This window comes from Saccoglossus kowalevskii, chromosome 1, assembly GCF_978046115.1.
Source record: "Saccoglossus kowalevskii chromosome 1, keSacKowa6.1, whole genome shotgun sequence".
Classification (NCBI taxonomy): Eukaryota; Metazoa; Hemichordata; class Enteropneusta; family Harrimaniidae; genus Saccoglossus; species Saccoglossus kowalevskii.
The window spans coordinates 18,898,342-18,913,403 of NC_140641.1; positions in this window are offsets into that span (position 1 = coordinate 18,898,342).

A 15,062-nucleotide genomic window follows, 5' to 3' on the forward strand; every position below is an offset into this window, starting at 1 on the left:
AAGGAAACCGAGGATTATAAATTATACCACTGAACGTCTAGGGGTGTGTCTTAGAGGACATTACAAGGTCGTCAATAATATTGCCAAATACAATTGTTGACGGTCAATTATATAATACTGTACTTAAAATTAATACTATTAAACACCGTGATAAACCCAAGGTTAAAACTAAAATCAGTTATTTCTCGACAATTAATATGACGTATTATTTATTCGCCTTAACCTACTGGTGCATGACTCAATACCCGTACGTAATAACCATTCGAAGAGTCATCTCATATCTACCTGACAGACTGACATGTAAATTACCCTTAACTCTTTTAACAGTCGGAATACAACATTCCCACAACATTCATCTCATTTCTTTTGTTTATTATCGAACTGTCGTTCAGCTTGGTTACATTACAAAATATTGCACCAAAAAAACGCCCGTTACCTGTCCTAACTTCCGATACTGCCGCTAGTCAGATTATTAATGGCGGCGTCGCCGGGGGCGATTGCCCCCTCCCCCGAAAAAAATGCCCGAGGGATGGTGAGCAGATATCGCGTTATACAGTTCAGCTCCAGAGATTCTGTTTTTATCCCACTCTCTGTTGTATGACACTGATGTATTTTCACTAGACAATGGACAATGGACGAATTAATTGCTAATGTTGGCATGCGAAATTATTATACCTGGAACAATGGCATACAACCCAAGACGCTTCAGGTGAACATTTTGAGACTCCCTCGAATTAAACCTGAATTTCAAAATATAACAGGAGCGTGGAGTAGTTATTATTTTGTTATAAAATGAGATACTTGAGACATCATATTGAGATATAGGCAGTACACGCTGTACGTGTGTTTATACTTTTCACATTAGGTTTACTGGCTCTTGAGATAGAGTCGATGCTGTTGAAAGCACGACATATAATATGCAAATACGATAATTAACATTTACTATTATATCTGGATCGTATTATGGGAAGGCATAATTATGTGACCGTAACTATACATAATTATCATCAACGACTGGCAAAATATACTGTGACGTTATGGTCAGTATTTAAAGTGGGCGAGCATGTTTCTATAGGTTTGCCTGCTCGAGATTTTGTCCAACAAAGGGGGTCCACACTTTTCGTGAAATCTGGTAAGCAAATCTATGTAATCCGTAGTAGTTTAACATCGAAGTCTGAAAAGTCTGAAGTCAAACTAGGTAAGAAGCCTGGTGCTACGGTACCAAAGTTGGACAAATAATGAACTCGGGTGGCTGGCTACATAACATTCACTGGGACGACCAATTCAACGCTGGACTGCTATATACATGCTACGATTTGATGCACTTTGGGGAATGTTAGATACCGAACATTGCTACCTAGTCAGTGAATATACTACGCTATTAATTTTGAAAATTTGTTATTTTCTTTGCCAGTTTATTTATATGATATTTTACAAATATATTTGTAAAGTGTATTGGATATTGTTTCTAATTCTTGTCGCATGATCACCAGTGATCTTGCTTTGGTGTGTGCAGTGCGTAATTTAGTAACATCCACCATTTACAAGCGGGTATTCGTTTATGTGCGTGGCGAAGAACGCGTTTAGCGCTTAGATTTTGAAGGAGCGGACAATAATGCCGGAAACAAGAGCCATACCAAGCAAAAATATTGTTGTACCTAACAAACAATAGTTTCATGTAGTGCATGTAGTCCAGTCCAAATTATTCCCGTGTTACACGAATTGTTTAATTTTAAATTGGTTGGGAACATGCACACGAGATGGTAAAAAGATTGAATATTATTGGATATTCAGGGGAATGTTTGACCCGAACTCATGACCTCATGACCTCTGTTTACTTTAAATGTACTCAAATAGAGAATGACAACTGACATATTTACTTACATTGTTGCCCTTTTCATACCTATTTTTACATGAGATGCGACATCAACATCATCTATATCAGAGAGGTTAATATTGTGCAAAGCCCACAAACTAACCTTAACCTGATTTGACCTTTCACCAGCACGCTAACAGCTTCATTATGGACATGCTAATTACACTATCAAATTGCTCTTTTCCAAACATAATGCAAGTATAATGCATCATATGCAGTGAAATTCATCTGCTATATTGTGCATACTGACGATTTGCTTTTTATTTGAATATAAAACAATACCTCTTCGTCTAACCTACATCCCGATACCAGGACGCACAACTTTAAATGAACACCAACACTGCAGTAAAAATCATAGTACTACCTGGAGCACTAGTACCAAAAGAAAATCCGACGCAAATAATAATAACACAGTTTGTATGCATGCCAGAAACATATCTCTAAGGAAACAATATCCACCAGCATGACATGGTTGAATGTTAGAAACCAACATTAAAATTCAATGTCAGAGAATATGTATGTTCGCAATAGACGTAAAGATAACTAGCACCTTCATAATGTTCACATATTTGTAATTTTAAGGTCACAGTAACTGTCAATTTCACGGGGCCAGCAATCCCTTTCTCTCTCATAACTATGCAAGTTTAAGTCAAGAATCTGATATTTGATATTGAAATTTATAGATGAAACAAACATGGCACCTGTCAAGCGTTGCACGTATTTTGCACAATGAATAAAGTTTAAAAAAATCTATCTATCCATTAATACAAACCGAATATATAATTAAATTAAAAAATATTATTCGTGCTCAGACACAGTATCCAGAAATACCACTGACTATAAAAAAATACTACAAATACTACAAATAATAATCAAATATCGGCTGAGCCCTTCGATAATACATGAAAACATTTGCAATAGAGTCAGCAACATGTGAACGAAGCAGCTGATTGATTTTGTTTCTAATATTGTGGTATAATATGTACATTACCGTAAGGGAATGGGAATTCTGTTGCCATGTCAAAGTATAAGCGGCTCCAGGAAGATCATTGTTTTTATATTTGCAATTCATTGTCAAATAATGTAATCTGAACTAAGTAATCGATATAATGTCATATTCACAAAATAATCTTCGTACTTACATGAAATACGTAAACTTGTTTTAACTTTAATGTATCTACATAATGTAAATGATGCAACGCCAGTGTATTACGTGGTGAGACTCTTGCTTAGAAATTCATCACGTAACATAATGCTGTAGTCGTTTTTTATGTATGCAAGTGCGGGAAAAGAAAGCAAATAAGGTTGAATAGATTAAACCCCGAGAGCTGGACTATAGGATATATACAACCAGAGTAATATTAAATCAACTAACCAATGCAGATTTTGAAGTATTTGATTACAGTCCCATTGGCTTACGTATGCATGTTACTTGTGGTGCGAGACAACTTGTGCTGATATAACAGAAAATAAACAATGGCATTTACTTACGTAAAATAAAACGTATGAAAAACTGATTCTCAAAATATCAAAATACATTCACAAATGCTTTCTTATGAGAAAAGAAAATATACAGAGATTGCCAGCTGTCCTGAAAATATAATGCATTCTTACATTTATATGTAAACTATTTATGTAAACTATTTACTACTTTGTTAAAGACTTTTTTAACAGTTTTTTTTTCTTTTTCCGTTATACTTTTATTTATTGTTGTTTGCATTTTAAATATATATTTTCTGTATCTTTTAATCTTCATTGTATGTTAGTCCAGATCTCAATGGAGATAGGTTGACAATAAAGTTATTATTATTATTATTATTATTATTACGTAGTCATTAGAATACGCACTATACGATGAAATGTCCACATCAGCCCGGCAGCCCGAGGCTGTGTTTCATGGTGTATTATAAAAAAAAACAATTAAGTCATATACGTATGTCTTCATTCATGGGAGGTCGGTTGATGACAGAAATTATTCCTGTTTATAAAATAACCAGAAAAGCCATTGCAAAATTGGAGGTCGACTTGTTGCGTGTTACTCTCCCGGGGGTCCGACTTGTGGAAATACCTGGAACCCATTTCTGTGAAAGGGGTTTTCAAAATTACCCTAAACACGTTTTAAAAGGTCAAAATTTTGTACCCTTTTTACCTTTAGACAGTTAAAGATCACGCACCTTGACCTCGCGCTTGATCTCGCGATATTTGAGCTTTCTAACCCTTCAGTGTAAGCACGAGTTGGTCATATGCCGTGATCGCCCGTGATCGAGGGTCGTTAATCAGGGGGACGGACGTTTTCCTCGTTTTTGCGATCATTGAATTTCTTAAAGCAATAAAAAACGATAATCTCATTTTATTTTCATTTTATCACGTTGGCAGTACCGGAAAAGACACCCTTTTTGGATTATTCTGTTATATTGCGTGTTATGTGGTCACTCCAGGCTGACATATATGTTTTAGGGAATCCGGAGAATAGAAACTATACCACTAAATAGAAGAATGTGTCTTCAGAAGACATTATTAAATCGTCCATACTATTTCTGATGAATATAAAACTCCTAATTTAGGGTCAATTGAATAACAGTGTACTATTGGGAATTCGTATTATTGCACACCATGCGCAGAATCATATTAACAATTTATAATATATGTTAATTTATTTACTGAGAACCACAGATCAGTACATGTAATTAATAATAAACTTATACTATGTCCGGTATGTTTCCGCGCATGTTAACTGTCTGATTGATTACTCTAAATTACAAAATGTTGAATCTAAGAGATTCCATCACGTGTTAACACTGTTGATGTCACTGTCCTGTCTCCACTTGACTGCAATGCAGTTCCAGTGGTTGAGTCTATAAAACATAGCTATTCGATTATTTGAATTGGGTAATGAGTTGATGCAGCGATCCGTGGTACGGATATACTGGGCTCATTTGTGTGCATAGTATAACTTCGGTGATAAAAACTAACGAATTGAATAACCTTCTACTAAAAATACATGGTCGTCAAACTGTCTAATAAATTAGACGAATTGTAATAGTAATTAACGCCCATTAAAAAAAAGAAGAAGAAAAATACGTGACGAAAAAACTAATACCCAGTCATTGCGTAATTATAACACTATGGCATCAGAACAATACACTGTGAATGCCATTGTTATAACTATTTTGAATAAAAAAGGATACAAAAAACACAATATAAAGTTCGAAACCGTACGTATTATTTCTCAGCAGCCAACGTCGTCAATATTTTAAGTTTGTCAACGTGAAAACCAATCTAAAGTGATCAGACCTGGAATGAACATATGTACATTTCTCAAGAGATTTATCAAACTTGTCGTTGCAATAAAATAGGAATTTCCAGATATGAATCTACAAATTAGCTGATTAGCATATTTGATGTCAGAAATGAGTCATAATGATATTAGAAATCATAAAGCTATCACAATATTACTATAACGTGTTTTACCTTGCAGCTAACGTATTGCCATTGCTAGAGGGAGACAATCAACTACAGAGGTCGCTCTTTCAGTACCTCGGCAGTATGAAAACATTTTGGCTAGTCTGTCCCTTTTCTCGTCCGTTCCAAGTTCAGCTATCTTGTATATTGGTTCATGTGACGAAATCCTGGTTCCTAATTGACTATCCATACATATTACATCCGCGCCCTCTAACGCTGGTGGAGGACTATATTCAAAAGAACTGCACGTGAGGTACATATCAAGTAGATGTATATATGTAAGATTCTGAAGAACAACACGTGTGATTGGGTATGATCTTTTAATCATAAACTATTATGAAGTCTAGTTTTCTCCGCGATAGCTCTTTCATTTCGCCGTAAGCTTAGCTAATGGTAATATAGGATTAACTGTGTTTACTAAAACCTCAGATACGCCTCAATGCTTCAAAAATGAAGGTTTATATATTCTTCATAATAAAGACATAATATCAATTATTTTAAAAGCATATATAATTTCATTATGACAAGTTGATAGTCTAAATGTACTCAAAATAATCAAAAAATAATCACCAAACATAGGCTTACTTTTAACTGTTTTTCAGCAATTTGAGTCATAATGCGATTAAAGGCTTGCCGGTATATAACAGGAAAATACCAATCACTTATTGGCACGGCGAATATCTTCTTTAGTCGGTCACCAAATCAAGCCAGCGTTCTCAGGGGCGTTCAGTGTCGCGCTGCTCAGCTGGGGTTATCAGAAATTCGGGAATGCCTATGAAGGAGGAACACGGAACATGTTGGACTGCATCAGAATTGAAACTCACTTTCTACTAAAAATATACACAGCGCCGAATGGATTATACTGTGCGGGAACACGAATGTAACTGGTATCTAACTGATACTGCTACCAACCACCAAATGTCTAATTTCGCATTTATGTTAACTCCAACATTCGCACGTGCACTTCTAGAGGGCGCTGATCAACATACAAATACAATTACATATGTAATTCAGAAAAGTAAGAGAGGGTGATTAGCCCGCTGTAATTAGTTTGATGGGTTTAAAAGCAGACGTTGTAATGACAAAATCTATATGGACGTTGTCTGACTTGTACTTAGTTTCATTGGCAAAGGCCCATGGGACATGGTACTTGTCTATGTTGTGATTGACTTCACACACGCTCATTTCCTCGACGGAAGGTGTTTTTTTCGCTAGAGACACGTCGTCTTTAAATACGTCACATAAGCCAGGCTTCCACTATTTCATCATAACGTGTACCCAGTGACCAGTTCTAGATATTAATTGTATTTTTAATTAATCATAAAATATGCTGCTTTTTAGTAAAATACATGGGTATGGAAAAAAACAATATTGACATAAATTAAACAAATCCGACTCAATGTAATTATATGTGTAAAACATTACGTTATTCAATTAGAACAGTAAATAATATTACACATTTCTCTAGAATAATCAAAATAAATATGAATAAACTCATGTGACACATTAATATCAATACATCTTTGTTATGTACAAGTACAGAATAAAAATATGGTTTTTAGTTAAATACATTAATAAAATCACGTAATTTTTCTTTTTTTTATTTCAAACAGAATAGTGTGTCCTGTGCATGTATGCCGCGACCATGGGGGCGTGTGTAATGTACAGTTTAAAGCGGGTCATTGTTTACAAACAAGCGTCACATTTGCGTTTTTAGCGTGAGTTGTTAACGTCGCTTCACGTCGCCTGGGATTCAATTTCGGCGCGTGTGCAAGCGACGACCCACCCGCTTTAACTTATTTATGATTTTTGTGTTTTGTTATTTGTTGACACATTTCATCTCGAAGACAGTACTGTCCAATTTCAAGCGCTTCACATGGACAACATTTGGCGCAGACACGACACTCAAACACAGCATCCTTTGTGCGCGTGCTTGACGAGTGTTCCTTCAGTCATCAAGTAAAACAATCAATCACACTGTTCTATCCATCGTCGAGCATTGGATATAATTAGAGAAGTCAAGTAACAAGAAAAAGTAACGTCTGGGACTACGGTGTACATGATCCACGACACAATGGCTGTGTAAGTGATGTTGTCAGCAAAGCGAGTAATGAATAAAGTTTGCATGTGGTCCATTAAACGTTTACCGAATCATTCTAGTCAGCTCCTGGATATTCACCAATCAGTTGCAAATGACGTAGACCTAGGTTGAATAGAAAAACAAGTGCAGTTTAGTAAAGAATGTGTAGATGTGGCTCCGATGATGTAAGGCTATCGAAGGTACTCTATTCTGTCGAATTCGCTAGGTTCAGGGAAGTCATGATGGACATCGCCATGACGGCAGCGTAGAGATACACCATGTACTATTAACATCAATCAATACAGTGGAAATATCTGCCAAATGTTTTTTATAACGCTTTTTACATACACAGGCTGATTCAGTTTGCAGGGAAAAGTGATGATGTGACATGTACAATCTTGCACAGGACGATGTTTTAGGTATTTGTGTCATTACGTTTTTTAATACCACAAATATTTAAAAAAAATGTACTTTGAATGAGCCTGACGCTTCAAGCCACTTCTACAATTTCACGTAAACAAACAATGTAATTTACACGCGTTGTGTACGTCGCTATGAGTCCTATGTCAAAGAGGACGCGGCACGATCACCACCGCCCTTTAAATGATGCATTTAAAATGAAAAGTTGTCGCTAATGTGTAAGTTTGTTTGTGTCATAAATTCATTTCATTTATTCTTATTTATTAGGGGTGGTAATGAAAATGCCTATTTTATTGGTTATTTGTTTACTAAACATTCGACATTCAAAAGTAGCTGTGTTTTCAAGTTGTTACCATTCTACACCGTATTTCCTCGTTAGAGGGCGTGACATTTGTATAAGGTGAAGCTTTACATTATTCTCTGCTTTACAGAGTATGTGGCGTACCACCCGAACATTCTAGTGCTACAGGAAGACACTCACCTGCAACGGCCGACTGGAATCCAGCATTAAAATCTAGAGTCACTTCGTTTTGATAATAGTTGTCACGTTTGTCCGAGTATTCGTCGTTCTCACCGGGTCCACCAACAAGCGCTCCATATAAAGTTTTTGGGTTGGGATCAGTTGAACGATATTCCGGCCAATCACATGATGCTGGGAGATCCGGACACGAACTGTAGTGTACAAGGATATTTACATTACATTAAATTACACTGCATTACGTCACGTCACGTTACGTTACGTTACATTGTATTGCATTACATTACATTACATTACATTGCATTACATTACAATTTTTCAGTACACACCTTCCTCGATGATGTGGTTGAGTTGGTGGATTTGACCCAAAACCAACCACAAAGCTTCGTCCTGTACTGCCCATAGCGATGTCAACTTGCCCTTTGGCCCATTTCCTGTACAGTGTGCGCTTTGGTCCGGCTTCGGCAAGAGACAACGCGATAAAGGCTGTCGAAGCTGTAAACACAAGCAACTCATTAAAAATAGAAAAGTTAATTAGACATGATCGTACAATCTATGCCAGTGTTCTGAGACTCCATACACGAGTGTCAAAAACTCACACTGTTTTGTGAACAAATACCAATGCTTTCAGCCCAAGGATTCAGGACATGATTAAACGAATCAGTGATAGAAAGATTCCCTGAACCAATCGCTAAGGGCGCTATAACCAACTAAAGAAAGTCGTTCTCCGATTCACTTAACCAGCGAATAACACACGATTGATTGACTAAACTGTTTCAGACTGGAGTGTTATTCGACTTACTTGAGTATCTAAGTGAGCCCCACTCGTGGCGGAATACCATTCCATTCGGAGAGTATGGCAGATCGCCGATCACGGGTTGCCATTCAGTTAGAAACTTATCAATGATCAAACCTTTATAAGTTCTTGTATCGCCAGTCAATTTCAGTACCAACAACTGAAACATATGGAGAATGTGTAACCGTTTAGGGAATGTTAATTGTTTGTAACTGTTCTATTGTGTGAAGATGGCTGCCAATAGAGGGCACAATTGAATTTTCAGGGCCACGTTGCTGGTCAGCAAAACTGGGGCACTGTGTTTATGTTGTTACCATGACAATAACATGCTGAAATATGATAAAAACTACAAAGGCCAAAGTCGCACTAAAATGATAACTTTGAGCACAATGCGTATTTTGGTTGAGATGAAGAGAACGTCTTCTAGCTAGCTATACAAACTACGGCACACAACGTATAAAAGTACTGACCCTGTACCCAGCAGTGACGTCACCCCATCCAAACGAATACGGTCTGCCCGTTGGTTCGCTATTCAGTATGTCAATTGCTTGCGTTAGATACGTGGGTTTATTGGTTGCGTAATAGAGCCAGCACGCCGCAAAACATAGGTCGTCCATATAGCTGATTGACCTGAAAAAATACAATATATTCATATCAAGGTATAACAAAACAATGTATAATTTACGTATTTTGACAACCGTCATTATTGTGTGTGCATTTCTGTACGTGGCAATTGGCGTACTTACTTATAAAGTTCGGCCGCATCGACTATGCTGTTCGAGTAATATCCTCGGAAGTTGTCGCCAAACTCGTATAACTGTTCTGCATGTGTAACAAGTGTAGCAGCGTAGAATGGGTCTGTGATAAAACGAAATAAAATACAAATGTATAGCTAAGCGCACGATTTCAAAGCCGCGACCTCGATACCTTCGTCTGAAGATGCCGCTTATAAGAGCGGTTGAGTTCTTAATGGGTGATTTTCTTTTCTCAATACCGTGATACATTACAACTATACAAAATCGCATTGGAAATCACACCGACCTCTGTCCTTGAAAACTACTGAAATTGCAGCCATAGCAGCGGCGGTAGCACATACAACATCAGTCCCGGGGTTAGTTTCGTTTACTTTGAATGCTGGTCTCTCCATGGTCATTTCCTCTGCACGCCCCCAGTAATCGTGGTCGCTTTGTTTTAAGCCAACCTAGGAGTACAATAACGCTATATAGTGATACTACCCACATATAATTGCCATCAGCTTTATTCACCCACGTTTAACATTGGATGAGGTTATACACAGGTGAACGTGTCAGCATTATGTTCATACTGCTTATTACAAAGGATTACGATCCATCGTAAGTGGGAAATATTAATGATGTCGCGTACACAATAGGTCACGTCAAAACAAGCTAACCTAGTACGCCATTTTATTTTGCCCTTTTTCCACTTTGCTTAAAATTAGTTACTGATTTAAACGTAAAATATACGTAATATATATGTTTGTAGAGATCACTTTGAAAGCTGCGTTACACCATGTTTTAGGGGGTTACCAGGTTAAACACAGCTGTCGCATACGACTTGTTTACCACTTCCGTGTCACTGAGAATGTTCTAGAAACGTACTGTGTCTGGGTAGAATATTCTAGATTTTTAGGAACTGGTTGAATAGGTAATAGAACACTGTAGGAGGCAATAGAAGGTAATGGAACATTCTAGAAATTTGTAGTAAGTTCCAGACTCATTATGTATGCTGATGTAATGGTCTATTTATAGACAGTGGGGGTATATATAGGGGAGTTGTTCAGCACTGAGTTCAGATCGGAGATCTCGTTGAATTGTATTGGAGTTTAAGTATCTACTAGTAGTTATTGGAGTAGTGGAGTTTTACCGCGTTATTGTACTTGATGTTTGCAGTGTATAATAATACCAGTACCAGTTGAAACCTCATCTGTTGGCTCCGTGTTCGTATTTTATCATCGCCGCCAGGGAAGTCTTTCTGTTACTGTTGCCATTTTGGTATTTGAACCATCACACCTGTACTATACCAATTACGGTAATATTACGTTGCGTGTGACAACAGCTTTCATTTCAACCCACTTTTGAAAAATAAGTGTGAACAGATTAACCAGTTTAAACAATGCCCTCAAAGGGCGATTTAACGGATGTAAATTATTGTATCAAATAACTAGTAGTACTAGTGACGCAATCGCTGATCGGCTACTCGCGGAGTAAATCACTTGGCCGGTGAACAACATAGAGAAGAAAATACAGGAAAACAATTGCAAACAATGCTGTTCATAATTCTTTAGTAAAAAAATACAGTATACCTGTGCGTAGAACTCGTGTTCCTGAGCGTGACATTTTATGAAATAATCCGAGAACCATTTCAGACAGGCCAGCATGTTGTCAACCTGGCCCGCGGCCTCGTACGCATTCTCGAACTCAATGAAGCCCCATGCTAGTACAGATGCGCTATACGCCATGGGTAAACCGAGTTTTAAATGATCCCCAGCTGAAAATGAAACATACATAGAACATGCAAATGTAGGCATGTTGGTTCACTATGGGAATACCCATCGTCAAAAATCATCAGTGTTCTTTGCTCAAAGAAAGTTGTGGAGCATTTTCTTTAAAAAAATGGCTCATGCATAAACCACCTGTTGTTTGATCGTACGAGGAAGTATATAAAATGTTCAAGGTTTATGGGGTAAATTACGAAATACTATATAAATACAAGATGTATTGATGGAAATAATTTGTCAAAGGGCATATATTCAAATCGGAACGTTACGTACCATCGTAGTAACCACCAGATAAGTCTTCGCCATTTGGCGTGGCGTCGTCAGTAGCCGAGTCGCCTCTCCACGGAACGCGATTGTCTGCTGGTAGCATACCGGAACGCTGAGCTTCGTAAAAGAGCAACGAAAGACGAAGAACTTCGTCGTAGTCGTATGCACATGACAATCCATCGCGTTGAAGAACCATGCCTTTCTGACAGGCACATACGAACGACCCGAGAGTGTTGGTGCAATTTTGTTCACAGCCACCATTACTTGTGATACATTCGTCGATGTCTGTATAAGGAATAGCAGTATACAATAATGTGGCTGAATTTACTAAAATACCTGAACCGACGGCGTTTAAGAATGGGGGATATTTTACATTGGGTCGTTAGCTATCCGCTCACAAATATGCAGCCTCACGATCAAAATAGCAAAAAAAGTTATTGATAAACAACTCATAAAAATACAATATTCACTCCATACAAGTTAGTTGTTGAAATAAGCCATTATAATACTGAAAACAGTCGATGATTATAATGAACTACAGATAGATTCTAAGCATGGTTCGGGTTCCAAGTGACATGACTACATAACTTGTCACACCATAGTCTATTTCGAAACATATCTATACGAATTTCCTAATATATTTATTATATAGGGACAGTTTTTGACCACATAAATTGGCCTATAAACACTATGTATATGTACAAAAGTTAATGGAATACAACCGTAATTATTACTGTGCACTGTAAACGTCATCTTAAATTGTAATCAGTGAACCTAAACGGACGAACTAGTTGATTTATATTTCAAGAAAGCAAAAACTGAATGTTCTATATAATGTTAAAACGTACCAGCCTTCACAGCTAACCCCTTTGTATATTGTTTATTCATAATGACACGAACATAACCTCGTGCCACGTGCATGCGCAGAAAATCGATCCGTACTTTGTATCTTAAAACATTTAATATACTATAAACACTGTTTCTTGAACATTTTCCTTTGTTTTGTTGTGTAATTCCAATATTAAAGTATAGTCAAGCCGAACCCATGAACATAAAATGTTTCTTACATAATGTTAAAACATACCAACCTTTACAAATGTCCCGTGCGTCCATTTCATATCCATCACGACATGAACATGACCACTCTCCTCCACCGTTTTTCCCACAAACCTGGTCACATGGGCACGCTGTTGGGGAAGGGATTGGATTAATGGTGTAAGAAGATTGCGAACACTGTACACAAACCCAATTACGACAATACGCGTACCAGGGATAGTACTGTGATGTATATGAACACATTTCGTAAAAGTAGTGACATATTTTCGAGCAAGCACTCTAGACACGATCGACACTCATTTCGAAAGTATGTAAATTACCAATCGGAGTTCCTCACAACATATTTGTAATGTTGGTTGGTAGTATAGTTTTTCATACCATTTTAAAGAGAAATGCGTACATATATTCATGCAAGCAAGAAGACACTGGCGCTGGCAGCTACTGGGAAATTAATCGACGTAATTTGATTATTGAGAAAAAAACAAAAACTGCATGAGCCGGACTTCATGACTCGGTCAACAAACAAAATGTGTCATTCGTAATAGCGTAACGTTACTTCGGCCTACCTTCGCACGTTCTTCCATCCTCGGCTAAAGCGAATCCATCCCTACATTCACAGGTGTAACTGGAAGGAACTCCTACGCACACTTGATCACATGTGCATGCTGAAAACAAAATGCAACAATCAAAATATTCATTTTAACTTAAAGCGTTAAAGTGTGCTAAATAAGAAGACGATCTGAAACACCGTGGCGATTAGGCTATATACTGTCAGCGACCATCAACCAATATTTTTTCGATGGGTTCTCTCAAGGTTATGAGCACAGCGACTCGTTACATGCCGTGTGCTCCCTACACACAAAATGAACTAGTACGTATATGAGTACAACAAAATAATGTTATATTTGTGTGACATCACCAACCTGAACAGCTGATCCTATCATCATTGAGGACAAACCCATCATTACACGAACAACTATAACCGCTGACAGACTGCTCACATAGTTGTTCGCAAGGACATGGCACATGAGACACGATGTCTGACGAACAAAACAAGCTAAATCATAAAAATTGTATTTTTTTTTACTTTCCACATTCCACATTTACTTTCGGATTATTGAGTCATGCCAAGCCTGTCTAATACGATATAAACACTGAGTATATGGTGAACACGTCACCGCAGACATACGGCAAATTTATATAACTTTACTTACACTCAGTTGTGGCGGCGTCGGCGGCGGCGGTGGTAGAAAAAGTGTTGTTGCTCCAGGTAGTGATAATGGAATCATTGTTAGACGTGGTGGGAGCATTGTTGGTGGTGATGGTAGTGTGAACATTGTTGGTGCTGAGAACATTGGTTGTCGGGATGGAAGTGGGAGCACTGGTGGTTGGAGCATTGTTGGTGGTGATGGTGGTGGTGTGAACATTGTTGGTACTGAGAACATTGGTTGTCGGGATGGTAGTTGGGGCACTGGTGGAAGGAGCATTGTTGGTGGTGATGGTAGTGTGAACATTGTTGGTGCTGAGAACATTGGTTGTCGGGATGGTAGTAGGAGCACTGGTGGTTGGAACATTGTTGGTTGTGATGGCAGCATTGATGATGGTAGTGTGAACATTGTTGGTGCTGAGAACATTGGTTGTTGGGATGGTAGTGGGAGCATCGGTGATAGTGGTGTGAGCATCAGTGATGGTGGTGTGAGTATGTTCTGGAGTGATGGTGGTAGTGTGAGCACTGGTCGTGGTGGGTACACTGGTCGTGGTGGAGTGAGCATTGTTGGCGGTATTGAAAACATTGATGGTGGTGTGAGCATTTTCGATTATGGTTGAGGCATTGTTTGTTGCAGTAGAAGCATAGTCGGTGGTGGTTGGACCGTTGTTGTTTCCAGGCGACACTGTGACGGTAGTGATCGGTGCCATTGTGGAACTCACTTCATCGGGTTCGCCAATTTCTTTATGCAACACATTAGAGAAATGGAAAGTAGTAATATAAACTTGCTTACATCGCTATTTGGCCAGTTAAGTGTGTTACACATCAATTCCAGAAACACACAAGAAATATGTTTGGAGTAAATTAGGATTATGTGAAAAATAATGTAACATTTTGTACAT